Source organism: Ursus maritimus, unplaced genomic scaffold, assembly GCF_017311325.1.
Source record: "Ursus maritimus isolate PB19 unplaced genomic scaffold, ASM1731132v1 scaffold_2, whole genome shotgun sequence".
In the NCBI taxonomy this organism is placed as follows: domain Eukaryota; kingdom Metazoa; phylum Chordata; class Mammalia; order Carnivora; family Ursidae; genus Ursus; species Ursus maritimus.
The window spans coordinates 80,057,682-80,073,153 of record NW_024424452.1 but is presented as its reverse complement, the minus strand read 5'-3'; the positions used below and the strand labels follow the sequence as shown (position 1 = coordinate 80,073,153).

The 15,472-nt window shown below is 37.6% G+C and overlaps 1 non-coding gene across 1 annotated transcript; it reads right to left on the bottom strand.

Moving 5' to 3' along the window:
* Positions 1-8,763: 8,763 nt before the first annotated feature.
* LOC121104114 lies at positions 8,764-8,870 on the bottom strand. Its single transcript, XR_005836485.1, has one exon. It is a non-coding gene; the product is annotated as a U6 spliceosomal RNA (small nuclear RNA).
* Between the last annotated feature and the right edge of the window lie 6,602 nt (positions 8,871-15,472).

The following is a 15,472-nucleotide window of genomic DNA, read 5'->3' as shown; positions in this document are numbered from 1 at the left end:
ATAAAATATGGTGGTAGAATGGGGGGCTGGGATTCCCTTTCCTGCAGTTAAATCCTTTTCTTCGTGTTCTCTGCTTTTACTACATTGAAACAGGAAGGATAAGAAAGACGTGCCAATATGTTTTCAATGGCATCTTCTTCGTTCCTCAATCTTCACTCTAAGACACTATCAGACTCTACCTTCATTCACCTCCCCAACACCTGTCCTACAAGGCTGCCTAGGAACTGATGACAAAACCCAGGAATGCCTACTTAGGGGAAACTTTGAAGCAATAGTGTGAATGAAGGGCAACATTTTGGAAATACTCTCATTTTATCCCAGTGGCTCCTGGCCCCTTACCCCATTGCCAATTCAGGAAGCCAGACTCTTCTGCATTCATCCATTACCTCCCTAGGAGGTATAAGATGGATGAAAAGCAAAAAAAAAGAAGCCCTTTTCTGAATGTGAGATTTCCAAAGTCTATGCCATTTGGGTCCTGAGGGGATCCAGGGTTTAGCTAGCATGGTAGGTGAATGGAAGGTAGTGACCTTTGCCTCACATTACCAATGCCATCATCACATCTTAGCCTGGAAAAAATTCTTCTAAGCTGGAGGAAGAGAAAAGAGAAAAAAGGGAAATAATGGAAATATACAGATGGTGACGGGTTCAGATAAAGTGCACTGTGTTCTATATTTCAATACCCCAGTAAAAGGATACCTCGAAACAGGTACATATGATCTGACAGCAGGGGGATCTTGCCTTATTCCAGGAATGGATTCCCGAGTAAGAGCCCTAATTCTAGAGAAAAATGGCTACAAGGGAAGAGTGACAGAGAGCCTCCCAGAGATCCCCCGAAGGTGGGCCCCATGATAGAAACAATGGCCATCTAATGTGACCAGCATCCTTTACAAAATGCATCCTTTCCCCTATAACCTTCTCTAGCTTCTAGATGGTTCATAAGCTATCTCTAGAGTTAGACCAGCATCCTTTACAAAATGCATCCTTTCCCCTATAACCTTCTCTAGCTTCTAGATGGTTCATAAGCCATCTCTAGAGTTAGATACAGCACCAAGCAAAAAGAAGCTAATTGACTAAGAGTAAATCTCTACTACCCAGCTAAGTAGGGGCTCAAAATAGAAATGAAGTTCAATTATAGAATAAATAAAAGCTACATTTCTCGCATACCTGAATATATATACTGAGACTTGAAGTCAATCCACGCCAGTACCTCTAACCTGTACGCAGAACATAATATGAATGGGGCTTCCTGGATATAGCAACTAGTGGCTACATGCGCCACAGCTGTTGCTTAATGGACTGACACGGGGAGCACAGATTCAGTCTTAGAAGACCTTTCAGCCTTGATTATAAGGGACAAGCTAAAACAATAAGACAGGGTTGTTGTGTGGTCTAGGGGATGGTGCAGGGGAAGAAAAAAAAGAGAAGTTGCTGATTAAAAGAGGAAATTTCAGTAGCAGAGAGCCAAAGTCCTAAGGTGATGCTGATTTCCCAAGTTCCAACTGGCTTTCCCCGGTTGTACAAGTACCGCCAGAGTGGCATATAGTAAAGAGAATGATTCCCAAAGATACTTCTATTTAAAAAGAAAAAAAAGAAACAGGCAGTTTGAGGAAAGGACACAAGTTGAAATGACTTTAAAACAGTTCTGCAAAATTTTTAGGGCCGAATGTTATATGGCCATAAAACAAGGAGGTTGAGGGCTGGTCTGCAGGTGCCTACGAAATTACTTCCAGTTACTGGCTAAAATACCCTCCTCCAAACACACTCTCCACAATGAAAGGACAAAGCTATCAAAGTATGCATAGGGGTTCAAGGAAGAAGCACTTTGGGGCAGGGCAAGGGAAGTAAGTACAGAGGTAAGACAAAGGGAGAGAAAGAAATGGAAAAGATTAAAAAAAAAAAGAAAAGGTCACAGGAGCTAGAAAAAGAAGCAAGCTTTTAACAAAACGAGCATAGAATCCACCCATCTCCAAATCTTGTACTGGCTTCTTAAGTTTTACAGCCTGTGGTCTCATAGAAGGAAGTCCTTGTTCTGGAAAAGACTGAACCAAGACAAGAATGCCTAGAGGGTGAAGAGTTTACAGTCTGATGTCATTTTCTGTCTCTTTTATACCCTCTCAGCCACTCTTACTGTCAAATGTCAAGCACTCAGGGCTCTCCAGCCACCCCCACACCATGGGAGAAAAGTAATCCAATTAATAAAAGCTGAAGACGTTATTACTGAGGCATCAGAGACAGTATGTTAATCCTTTCTTGCCTGTGGATGAGGGTAGTGCTAGACACATACTACACACACACACACACACACACACACACACACACACGCTCTTAACCAGAATTCTAGGCACCACAGAGTATAAATGGGGAAGATATTTTAAAAATTCATTTATTAATTCAGCATTTATTGAACATCTATTCTATGTCAGGTACTGTTCAGGGCTCCAAGGATTCAATGGCATGTTTTAAAAGAGGAGATCTTTGGGGCAACTGGGTGGCTTAGCTGGTTAAGCATCCGACTCTTCATTTTAGCTTAGCTCATGATCTCAGGGTCATGAGATTAAGCCCCACATTGGGCTCTGTGCTGAGCCCCTACTTGGGATTCTCTCTCTCTCCCTCTCCCTGTGCCCCTTCTCTCCCTACCCCCTGCTCACATGCTGTCTCTCTCTAAAAGAATAAAAATTTATAAATAAATAAATAAATAAATAAATAAATAAATAATAAATAAAGAGATCTTTCAAGCTGTCACATAAAAGGTGATTAATTACTCCCCCTAATTACAAATGCATGAACTTACCATTGGAGCACCCCAATTTCAGGGCATGAAATTCACACCCTAGGGAAATTTTGTCTAAAGTTTCCAATATCCAAGACTGATCCCTGTGTTCAAAACCCCAAGACACCCAGAATAATCCTATTTGCTGAATGTTATCTTCTGACAAATAATCTATAATAGCAGCTAGTGGGTAATTCCTAGTCCTCATCTTGTTCATCATGTAGCTTGTCTCGTGAATGCTTCTATAATTCCTCGTATTTGCATGTGCTCTCCAGTTTATATATCTCGTTGACTCCTTATTTCCTGGGAGAATCATCCTGCTTTGGCATAGCAAAGAGAAGAACAGTGGACTGGGGACAGAATCTGTCTCACTCTAGTCCAGCCGTCTAATGACTGGTTACCTCCAGTAGATTCTTCCACCTATTCCACTCTGGAGTCTGAACCAGCACTCCACAGAAACAATCTAGCTGCAATGACCAAAGACTTCCCACATGTCAAATCCCGTTTATTTCTCGGCACTTGCTGCCTTAACTCACCTTGTGCATGAATGTGTCACAACTGACATAACACCCTAGTGTCAACGTCCAACAGTTTGGTTGGGAGGAAGCTGGGGTTTGCCCTGAGGAACTCCTACAAAAGTTCCAGTAGGGGGAGAGATATCTTACCTCTGAGCAAATATGCTGCTTTTACCTTCCCCTGCCCCCTCCAGTACTATTACTTTGCCTTCCCCCAGATATCTGCCACGACTACATCACCCTGTGCTAGCTCTCTCCTCCCATCATCTGAGTCCCAAAGGAGCCAATATCTTTCTGGGCGCTAAAAATCTCCAGGTTGGAGGTAAGGTGGTAGGTTGAGGGCACAATCAGAAAGGTTAACCACAGACACATGGTATTTGGAGTTTCTACTACTTTTGCTGCTGCTACCAATGGAGCTAATATTTATTGAGGCCCTATGTGCTAGGTTCTCTTCTTTGTGCTTATTATCCTCATTTTATATAAGAGAAAGTAAGGCTCAGAGAGGTGATTTGCTCAAGATTCCATGTGTTCTTATCCAAGGGAAGCCCTAACCCACTCTATCACTCAAAGACTTTTTTTCCTACAATGGTCATATTATCTGGACCACTTGAAGACCCTATATATTTAAACCCCCGTTATGAGCCAGGTTCAAGTCGCCTCCCACACAGTTCTTCGGTCTCCTGGACATTGGGGCATGTTGTTAATGATCCAGTCAGGATCTCTGAGTGTTCTTTGGCAGTACAGATGTTCCCTAGAACAAGTAGAAAGCTGACTGGCCCAGAAAACTCTGAAGTGTCTAACTTTTGTGCCCAACAGTGACAGACTCTTCTTGATAACCTAGCCAAAATGACTTGTACTGACTTCATCTCTCTGCAGCAGCTGCATTTATGGGCCACTGGGGACTTTCTCAAAATTCTCTCTCTCCTTAGGTTTCTGGTATACCCCTGAATCCTGCTCCCTCCTGCTTCTGTGAAAATCCCTGCATAGTCAGATTATAGAGATCCCAAATTCGACATACCTAAACCAAACCAGCTCTTCCTTTGCTCTTCCTTTTCCTGTATTTTCTACCTTGGCACCACTATCCATTCTGTCAATCAAATAGAACTCCGTTTTTTCCCATATACTTATTTATGTGAACAAATTTATCAGCACTCAGAGCTACGGAAGGAAAACAAAAAGCAATATACCTGGTGCTAAATCCTGTTCCAATGTAGCAATAATTAGATTCATCCACAGAGACAAGAACTAATTTGGGGAAGAAAAGCCGCACTTGTCTCATTAAAATATGCATTCCTCATTTTGTTTATTAGTTATTAATCAACATTTTAAAAGAGTGTTTTGATCAATTTTGGACAAGCAATCCTATGAAAAGATAACTCATAGAGAAGAAATCTTTTAACACTTTATAACTTATGATCAGTATCAATGTGAATATCCTGGTGTTGATATTATACTATTGTTTTGCTGATGTTACCACTGGAAGACAATGGGTAAAGGTATGTAGAATTTTTATGTACTATCTCTTAGAACTACATGTGAATATGTAATTATCTCAAAATAAAAAGTTTAATTAAAAAATTATCACAAAACAGTTATTTTATTTAAAATATATTTTTGGCAGAGAAATAGATGACTAAAGATGTTAAAAATATGCATATGTTACATTAGTATAAAGTTCTACAGGAGAAACTGAATGGAAACACAAATTCAAACAGAAAAAGGTGCAAAGAATAATTTCCCAATGTTAAAAATAAGTGCATGGCTATGAATTTGTGAATGATGGTGATATCAAATCATTATGTTACTGAAGATTCATTTAGGAGAGTAGATTTAAAATTTATCTTTAATTGTCAATAATTTAAAATAATATGGCAGGAATTATATTCTTTGCCACTATTTTAGATGCTGCTCTTAGAATGTATGAAGGGGTTCAGAGTTTTTCAAAAGTGTTTTAGGGGGCACAAGAGAGCAAAAATAAGTTTGAAAAGCAGTGTGCTAGCCATTCCAAGTACATTCACTTCTAAGCATGCCCAGGTTGTTAACAGCCTGAACCCTGGCATCTCTCAGTTCTTTCACTCTGGAATGCTGTCTCATTGTCTGCCAGGCCAACTCCTGCTTATCTTTCAACTCTACTCTCAGCCCCTCTGGGAATTCTTCCCTGATGATTTGAGCACAATTAGGCACTTTCTCTTCATTCTCCTACTTGACCTCATGGGCAGTATCATCACACAGTAGTGGAAGTGTATATTTGCATGTCTGCCTCGCAGTTACATTGTGCAAACCTTTAGGGTGATCTCATTTTATTATTGTATCTCCATTATTGCCGCAAACAGATTCAACCACTTTTCTTTGAATGAATGATTACAAGTATGGTATTGATAGGTTAGATAAAGCCTGGTTTACCATAAATTTAAGTCCTCTGCCTTTATTTTTTTTTAAGATTTTATTTATTTATTTGACAGAGAGACAGCCAGCAAGAGAGGGAACACAAGCAAGGGGAGTGGGAGAGGAAGAAGCAGGCTCCAAGCGGAGGAGCCTGATGTGGGGCTTGATCCCATAACGCTGGGATCACGCCCTGGGCCAAAGGCAGACGCTTAACGACTGAGCCACCCAGGTGCCCCATAAGTCTTCTGCCTTTAAAGTTATATTTTCAGTTTAAGTCCTGTGTACTATGGCTAAAGATGTTCAAACTACTGAACATTAGAGCTCAAGGGGAACTCATTCATTCACTTACTTATTAAAAAATTCTACCCTGCATTACCATAGTATTAAAAGTAAAAAGTCATGCTAAAAATCAGAAATGGTGTGGATGGAAAAGCACAACCACAAATTACATGTACTGACTTAAGCCACTGGTAGTCGGAAATTGGATTCAATCTCCAAACCTTCAGGCTAGTGTACTTATCTGCTGGGTCACTCAGCTGACCCTCAGAATGCAGGGGTTCTTGAATGTTGACACAAATAGATAATCTTAAGCTCGAGTCTTAAAAAGACTCTATTTAGAAAATCCTAAATGTCTTCCTCTATCATGTTATGCCAGCTGTCTGTACTACTCTATACCTGACTTAGGTCAATATGGTTCCTTTGTTCAGTCATAGTTATGACTGAACATCAGGAAGAAATAAGTAAGAACTCGAGCAATTTCATATTGAGCCAGATCTTTCAGCTGTTCAGTCTAGTCTTCTGCTTTTGAAAAGCACATTAAGGAACATGTTACAGGAGAACAGTTATTCCTAAGAGGTTTAAGAGTAAAATATAAATATACCTAGCTTCTTTTGCAATTCATTATGAGTCAGTGACTCATGAGATAATTTAAACATTTCTTGAAACCATTTACATTTAATACCTTCACTCATTTATTCATTCATCCCTTCGTTCAGTGAGTATTCACAGAAAACTACTAGTTGTGGAGTACTCTGCTTATTCATAAAGGTCACAGTCCTTATTCAGATTTCACTAGTTTTTACACACTCGTGTGTATGTGTGTGTGTAATGTGTGTCTTGCAGTTCTACGCAATTTTATCACATGCATACCTTTGTGTAACTACTGCCACAATCAAGATACTGAGCTGTTCCATCACCATTAAGATCTCCTTCTTGCTATCCTTCATGTCACACCCACACTATATCCCTCCCCTCACACCCCAATCCTGACCCCTGGCAACCACCTGCTTGTTCTTTACCTATAATTACCTCATTTTGAGACTACTACATAGAATTTTGAGAATACTACATAAATCATACAGCATGTAACTTGTGAGATTTTTTTTTCCATTCAGCATAATACCCTTGAGACCCCTCTAAGTTGTTGTATGTGTTCATACTTCGTTCTTTTTTAGTTCTGGGTAGTATCCCATTGCGTGGATGTAGCACAGTTTGGTTAAGCAGCTAGCATGGAAGGACACTTCTGTCATTTCCAGTTCTTAGGCTCTTACAAATAAAGCTGCTATGAAAACTGATGTACAGGTTTTTGAATGGACATATGTTTTGATTTCTTGGGGATAAATGTCCAAGAGTCCAGCTGCTGGATCATCAGGTGAATGTAGGCTTAGTTTTATAAGAAACTGCCAAAGTATTCTCCAGAGTGGCTGTGCTATTTTATTTTCCCACCAGCAATGTATGAGAGATCTGGTTTCCCTGCATCCCTACCGGCATTTAGTATTGTCATTGTTTTTTATTTTAGCTCTTCTAAAAGGTTTGTTATAATACCTCATGTTCATTTTAATTTGCATTTCCTCAATGGCTAATGGTACTGAACATTTTTTCATGTGCGTATTTTCTTTGGTAAGATGTCTGTTCGTGTCTTTTCCCATTTTCTAACTGGAATATTTGTCTTAGTATTGAATTTTTAAATTCTTTATATATTCCAGACACAGATCCTTTATGAAATGTGTGGTCTGCAAATATTTCCTCCAGGTTTGTCATTTCTTTGTTCATCTTAACAGTGTTTCTCAGAGAAAATGTTTTAAATTTTGATTAAATCCAATTTGTTAGTTTTTATTTTTATGGACCATGCTGTGAGTGTCATATATAAGCACTCTTCATCTAGCCCTGCCCTTAAGATTTTCTCTTACGTTTTCTTTTAAAAGTTCTATAGGTTTACTTTGGGGGGGGTTGTTTCTTTTTTAACTTAAATTCAATTAGTTAATATATAATGTATTATTAGTTTCAGAGGTAGAGGTCAGTGATTCATCAGTCTTATATAACACCCAGTGCTCATAACATCACGTGCCCTCCTTAATGTCCATTCTCCTCCCCTCCATCAACTCTCAGTTTGTTTCCTATTATTAAGAGTCTCTTATGGTTTGTCTCCCTCTCTGATTTTCTCTTGTTTTATTTTTCCTGGGTTTGTTTCCTTTAGTAACCAGCCTCATGCTGTATGTGTTGTTCTTTGATGTGCTTGTTGGAGATGTGCTCAGCCTAGCACATTCCTTTTATCCATGATATATTCCACAGAATTCATGTCACTACTTCGGTTGCTTCGTTCCGCTGTCATAAATATGCCCACTTTTGTGCACAAACTTGAGCACAAGGGCTGGAATTTGAGGAGAAGAGTGTCAGTTTGAGTCCTTGTCGTTTTGAGGTGAAGGCATGTTGACTTGGCATTGAGCAGGTGGCAGACAGTGCATGCTGACTCGGGCAGGAGGGTGGCTAGACTGTGGATTTGGAACCCACAGGCTGATGGCATTGTGTGTGATGGGGACTTGGCTGCTTTTGCTCATAGTCATGAATTCCTTTAAGTTTTGTTTTTCTGGGAAACTCTATCTCTCCTTCTATTCTGAATGAAACCCTTGCTGAATATTCTTGGCTGCAGAATTCTTTCTTTCAGCACTTTGAATATATCATGCCACTCTCTGCCGAAAAATCCACTGATAGCTTTAGGGGGTTTCCCTTGTATGTAACTGATTTCCTTTCTCTTGCTGCTTTCAAAATTCCCTCTCTCTTTATCACTGCTTTTGGCCATCTTATTTACTTTGTAAAAATATGAAATGCTTCACAAATTTGTGTGTCATCTTTGCACAAGGGCCATGCTAATCTTCTCTGTATCATTCCAATTTTAGTATATGTGCTGCCAAAGCAAGCACTAGGTTTACTTTTTATATTTAAATCTCTGATCTGCATTGAGATAATTTCTTTATAAGGTATAAGATTCATATTGAAATTCATTTTCTTTTGTCTATGGATGTCCAATTGCTATAACACCATTTGCCGAAAATACTTATGGCTATTAATGTCTATAGTGTATATAAAAATATTACTCCTTTCATTTCTCATAGTGGTTATATATTCTTTCTCTCTCATTTTCATTTTTTTTTTTTAAAGATTTTATTTATTTATTTGACAGAGATAGAGACAGCCAAGAGGGAGGGAACACAAGCAGGGGGAGTGGGAGAGGAAGAAGTAGGCTCATAGCTGAGGAGCCTGATGTGGGGCTCGATCCTGGAACGCCGGGATCACGCCCTGAGCCGGAGGCAGACGCTTTAACTGCTGTGCCACCCAGGCGCCCCTCATTTTCATTTCTTGATCAGTTTTTCTAAGGGTTTATCAACTTTGTCCCTCCCCCCCAAAATTTAACTCTGTTAATTTTTTTCTAATTAATGTTTATCGTCTTATTTTGATTACTTCCTTCTGTCATCATTTTTTTAAATTTATTATGTTATGCTTTGCTGGTTTCTTGAGATGGATACCTAGCTCAGACATTTCCTTTTCTAAAATACAAAACTATAGATTCCACTCTACTTACAGATTCTTGTATATACCAATTTTGATAGGCCCTATTGTCATAATCATTTCATTTAAAATATGTTCCTATTTTCACTGCAGTTTATTCCTTGACCCATGAGTTAAATAGAAGTGTATCACATAGTTTCCAAATATTTAGGGATTTCCTAGTTTTTTGTTGTTTTTGTTGTTATTGACCTTATTTCCAATGATACGAGAAAGCAAAGACTTCATGATTGCAACTCTTTGTAGTTTACTTTCTGGCCCAGAACTCTCAGTAAATTTTCCATTGTACATGAATACAATGTATATTCTTCACTGTTTAAGTATACTATATTAATTTTGTTCATTTAGTCATGTATTAATTATGTTTCAAACATTCTAGATCTCTACTAGATATTTACTTATTTTCTGAGAAAATTGTTTTTAAAATAACAACTATGATTGTGGATTTTTCTGTCTTTTTATTTTTGTCAAATATTGCTTTACATATTTTAGGGCATGTTATTGGGTGCATAAAATTTATCATGGTTACATTCTCCACTTCAATTTACTTTTTTATCGTTGTAAAATATTTCTATTTATCTCTGGTAATATGTACTATCTTAAAGTTTACTTTATCTGATATAAGAAAGCTACATTGACATTCTTGGACTAGTTTTAGTCCATTTGCATTTAATGTAATTACTAATATGTTAGGCCATAATCAGTATCTTACTTTTTGTTTCTATTTGTTCTGTTATTTATTCCTATTTTCTTTCCCTTTGTTGCCTTCATTGGATTATTTCATTTCCTGTTCTGTTAGCTTACAAAAGATCATTTATCATTTAATGGTTACCCTAAAGATCACAACATGTGTTTTTGACTTATTACTGTCTAAAATTACTAAAATCAGCACTTTTTCTAGATATAGGAAAGGAAAGGACCTTAAATTCTTTAACTTCATTTACTTTCTTTTCTGTCTTTTGTACAATTGTTGTTATATTTTAATTCTACATATATTTTAAACCAAAAAGAAATTATTATTACTTTTAATATTTTTATCCTTTCTAGTATCATTCATTTCTTTATGCACGTCTCTACTTTCCATCTGGGGTCATTTTCTTTCTGCTTGCATAACTTTCTTCAGTATTATTTTTACTGCTGATGTTAAATTATTTCTGTTTTTATCTGTCTGAAAATATTTTTAATTTTTATTTTAGAAGATATTTTTGCTGAGTATTCTAAGTTGACAATTATTTTCTTTTTGCATTTAAAAAATGATATCTGTTGTTTTACGACTTCCATAGTTTCTGTTGAAAAGTCAGCATATGAACCTCACTGTCCTTTTAAAGTAATGTACATGTTTTCTCTAGCTACTTTTAAGCATTTTTTTTCTTTGTCTTTGGTTGTTAAGCACTTTTGCTATAATGGGCCTAGTTGTGATTTTCTTTCTATTTTATCCTTCCTGGGGTTTATAAAACATTTTGACTCTATTGTTTGTTATCTTCTGTCACTTTACAAGTCTCAGCCATTATCTCCTCGATATTCTTTCTGCCCCAATATCTTTCTCTTCTTCTTCTAGAACTCTAATTTACATCAGACAATTATCATCAGGTCTCAAATGTCTCAAGTTATTTTCTGTATTTTTCCAACACTTTTTCTCTCTGAGCTTCAATACAAACATTTTCTATAATTTTCTAGTTCTTCAATTCTCTCCCCTGCTCATAAACTTATCTATTAATTTCCTAATTTCAGTCTGTATTTTTTGTTCTAAAATTTCTGCTTAATTCGTTATTACAAATTTCAGTTCTCAGAAGATATTCTGCATTTTTAATATATATTTTGTAATATATTAATCATAATTTTCCTCAAACCAATATCCTATAACTCCAATATCTGGGTAATCTGTAAGTCTATTTATTAATGATTGCTTTCTTCTTTGTTTAGCTAAGTTTTGCCATCATTTGGACCTGTTTCTTGACATAACTAATAATTTTTTACTGATTGCTGGACATTGTACATGACAACTTGCAGAGGCTCTTCGTGATACTGTCTTCCTCCAGAGGAGGAAAGAAAATATTCAATTTTCTTTTGTTAGGCAGTTAAATATAGGCAAATGTCTTTCTCTCACACAGGGATTTAAGAGTGTTTCAGGCTCGATTTCAGGCTTTGTGTAATCTGGAATGTTTCTGTTTGGTGTCACACAAGGATGTCACAGGGCCCCTCTTCCTTGATAGGGCCTCAATTCCAATTTTTTCTTCCCTCTACTATGAGACTCCTGAAACAACTGTTTGACTTTTTAATCTCTTAGTAGTTATTTTATACTTGTTTTCTTGACTGCTGGCCCTGAGAATGCATGTGTTAGTAGTTAGCAAATATCTTAAAAGAAAATTATCAGCAAGATATCAGGCTTTTGGGGGGATTTCTATTTCTACAGAGATTTCTATTTCTTGGATGACTTGGATGGTCTGACCTTTAATTTTTGTCTCCCCAGTAGTGAGACTTCAGCAGACTCTAGGCTGCTCTCTGCTCTGCCACTATTCCTTTCACTGAGAATTTGGCAATTTCCCTGAATGGAAAAAAACAACTGAGTTATATATAGACCTCACTTCAATGCATTTTTCTTCTCACTGGGACTGGGTCCTCAAATCCTTGTTGTCTTAGCTACTGTCTGATGTCTTCAAATAGCTTTTTTTTTTCCTGGCATTTTATCCATTTTTATAGTTAAATGAATCTTATCAATGGCTCAGTTCCAATAAAGCTAGAAAACATTCAGTGGTCTGCTCTTAGTCCAGTGATTCTTATTAGGAGGCCAAGAGTTGTCTTCATAATGGCCGGGCAGATAGATCATTTCACTCATTTATGGAACATAAGAAATAGGAACATCGGTAGGAGAAGGAAGGGAAGAAAGAAGAGGGGGTAAACAGAAGGGGGAATGAACCACGAGAGACTGTGGACTCTGGGAAACAAACTGAGGGCTTCATAGGGGAGGGGGGTGGGGGATTGGGATAGGCCGGTGATGGGTATTAAGGAGGGCACATATTGCATGGTGCACTGGGTGTTATATGCAAGTAATGAATCATGGAACATTGCATCAAGAACTGGGGATGTACTGTATGGTGACTAATATAACAAAATAAATATTATTTTAAAAAATAATAAAAAAATAAAGGTTTTCAAACACAGATTCAGTTCCCAACGATAGACCTGGGGCTCATGAAAACCACTGCCGGGTAAACCTTGCTGTCAGGACCCTTTCAAATATACACCAAAAATGTTACCATTGGCAAATCAGGTATGCACTAATTTGGGGAAACTTTTCTACAGTGTTATATGCTCCTCTGCTACCATTGTGTTTGACAAGGATAAGTCAAGACACTCAAACTCACTATTAAATGGATTATTGGAATATGACCTTCTAGCCTACCACGAAGGCTGGGATGACACATTTGCTTTCATCTAGAAAACACCACTAACCTCACAAATTTCTGATTTCTAATGTACTCCAAGCTGAAAATACAAAATTTAGTGATAAAAGGACTGCAGAGCCCTAAAACTGTATCATACTGTAGAGCCAATGTACCCAAGCATACTAGCAAAGCATTCAGTTTGGATCACCACATGTTTAATTTTTTTATTTTCTCCTTCTTCACTTGAGATATGTAGCCTTTCTAAATGTTGACCTGATTCATTCCAGAGATTCTCATATTCTGGTTTCCTCCTGAACATCAATAATATTTTTTCATCTATTGCTAACCTACTGCTTATCTTCCTTCTTCCCAAATCCATGATACTAGCTGTCGTTTGGAAAGTTTCTCATATTTTCTTTAATTATCAGTTCAACATGTTCTGGGCTCCACTTCACAATGACCCCATTACACATGGGTTTGACATATATAGCATTATGTGATCTTCCTTAAGTTTATTTCTCTCTGCTTCATATTTGATTACTAAGAAGATTCACTTTACATAACCTTTTTAAAATCATTTATGAAGTGATTTCCAATCTCTATAACCATTCTCTTTCCAACATGAAGATTCCTCCCAATTATGGTAATTCAGTTTTAAAATAAATTTTGGTAGAATCCTACTCAAGACTCTTTGAAAGTACATACAAATTATATTTAATAATTACTTTTTATCCACATTAACTGACTTAATGACTTACTGATTGACCAGTAAGATTTCCTTTACAATAGCAATAACACATTATAAAAGGGATTATCTTTCTTAAGAATGTAGAGGTTCCACTCAGTATTAAGGTATCACCCTTTTCCTAGGTAAGCAGGCAAACCCCACCTGCCTAAACTTCCCAGGATTTGCTCAGGAGCCCAATCCTGGATCCATGGATGAGGAGCCATGCATGAAGCCCACAGGTCTTCTGTCACATTGATTACCGTAAGCCAGGTTTCACAGTCTAGCCACCTTCTTTGCTAATTTCCCCCTTGAGGCTCTCCAAGACATAAAATGGATCTTATTACACATCACCAACTTATTTACATCTAAATCATACATCTGTCTAGAACATCCTGAGTATTTGCCACTGTTTGCTCTGATACCTCCTTCTTGTCTATATTGAAACATTTTGACAGATTCTCCCAAAAGCCATTCTCAGCCCAAGGCAGCTAATTCATTGAGTAAATTTATTTTTCTCCTTCTTTCTTTTTTCCTCAAACTCACTTCACATAATCATTTGGGGCCTGCTCAATTTTTCTACCATATTTGGTCTTCACTTCACTTACCCAGGTGACTGATGGCTTCCTTGTCCCAAGGCCAGGTGGCAGCACCAGCAAGGTCTTCCCGCACTGAGCTAGCAAAGTAGACATTGAGGAAGTGAGTACTGTTAAGCTGCAGTGCCTCCTTCAGCTCCTTCACACTCATGTATGCCCTGGAGAGCACACAAGAGAACAAGTATCACACCGAAGGATCAGTACATAGAAAGCAGAACCATACCCAATCAGACTGACACTCCCAGCCAGCCCCTTTAGAGGGGCAGAGAGACAGAGACCAGGCTGTCCAATATAACAAAAAAGGCACTAGTACACATTTGGGATATTTATTCCAAGATAAATAATATCTTACCTTTTTAGCACTATATTATTCATATGAATACTCAGTGTTTGAAGTCATACTCAATTCCCACTCTACATCTTGATTATTTCTTCAAGATAAATCCAATGATACTCCTAATTATTCACCCTGAATACTAACCCCAGGTCATGGTGAAGAAGACCTTCCAACTCTCAGTTTCTGGTTCCTTCTATCACACTACATGACCATTATTATGATCAGAGGACCAACTGAATCTCTATTTCAGTATATGCTTGCTTTGGGTATTACTTTAAAAAAAAGTGGCTAGGGAACATAAAGTAAAAAGAGGAAAAAAAAAGATGAGTTATAGGTAGAAGAGGATATCATAAAGTTACTGCAAAGAGTAATTGTGTATATATATATGTCTATATATATATTTTTTTCTTTGTAGTCCCTTAATCCGTAGAAACTACTCCAACCCCAACTACCTTATGCTACTTACCAAGTATCATGACTGGTGGCTTTCAACGTAGTAGGCAATATTATGTTTGCACTTATGCACAGAATTAGAGGTCTATTAAAAACACATGCCATATGGCCCATAAAAAAAGGAAACAAGCATTTTATCTCTTTATAAGCTTATATATAGTCAAAGACCTTCATCTTTCTTGCATCAGTGAAACTTTAAACTTACCATAAGCAAACAGACTCACTCAACATTCTCACTGAAGAGCTATTTTAAGAACGAACAACTGAAGCAGAGCTCAGTGGCCCTTTGGATTCACTGGATGCTTCCCATAGTGACCACAGTCTGCCACTCAAAAAGGGGAATATTCCTATCACAGCTTAAACTGGGCAGACAGCTCCCTCAACATTAGTTGGAAATTTCCTTTATAGATCATGCTTCATTGTTGCTGTGCTGATAGACAAGCTGAAATCCAGAAGCTCATGT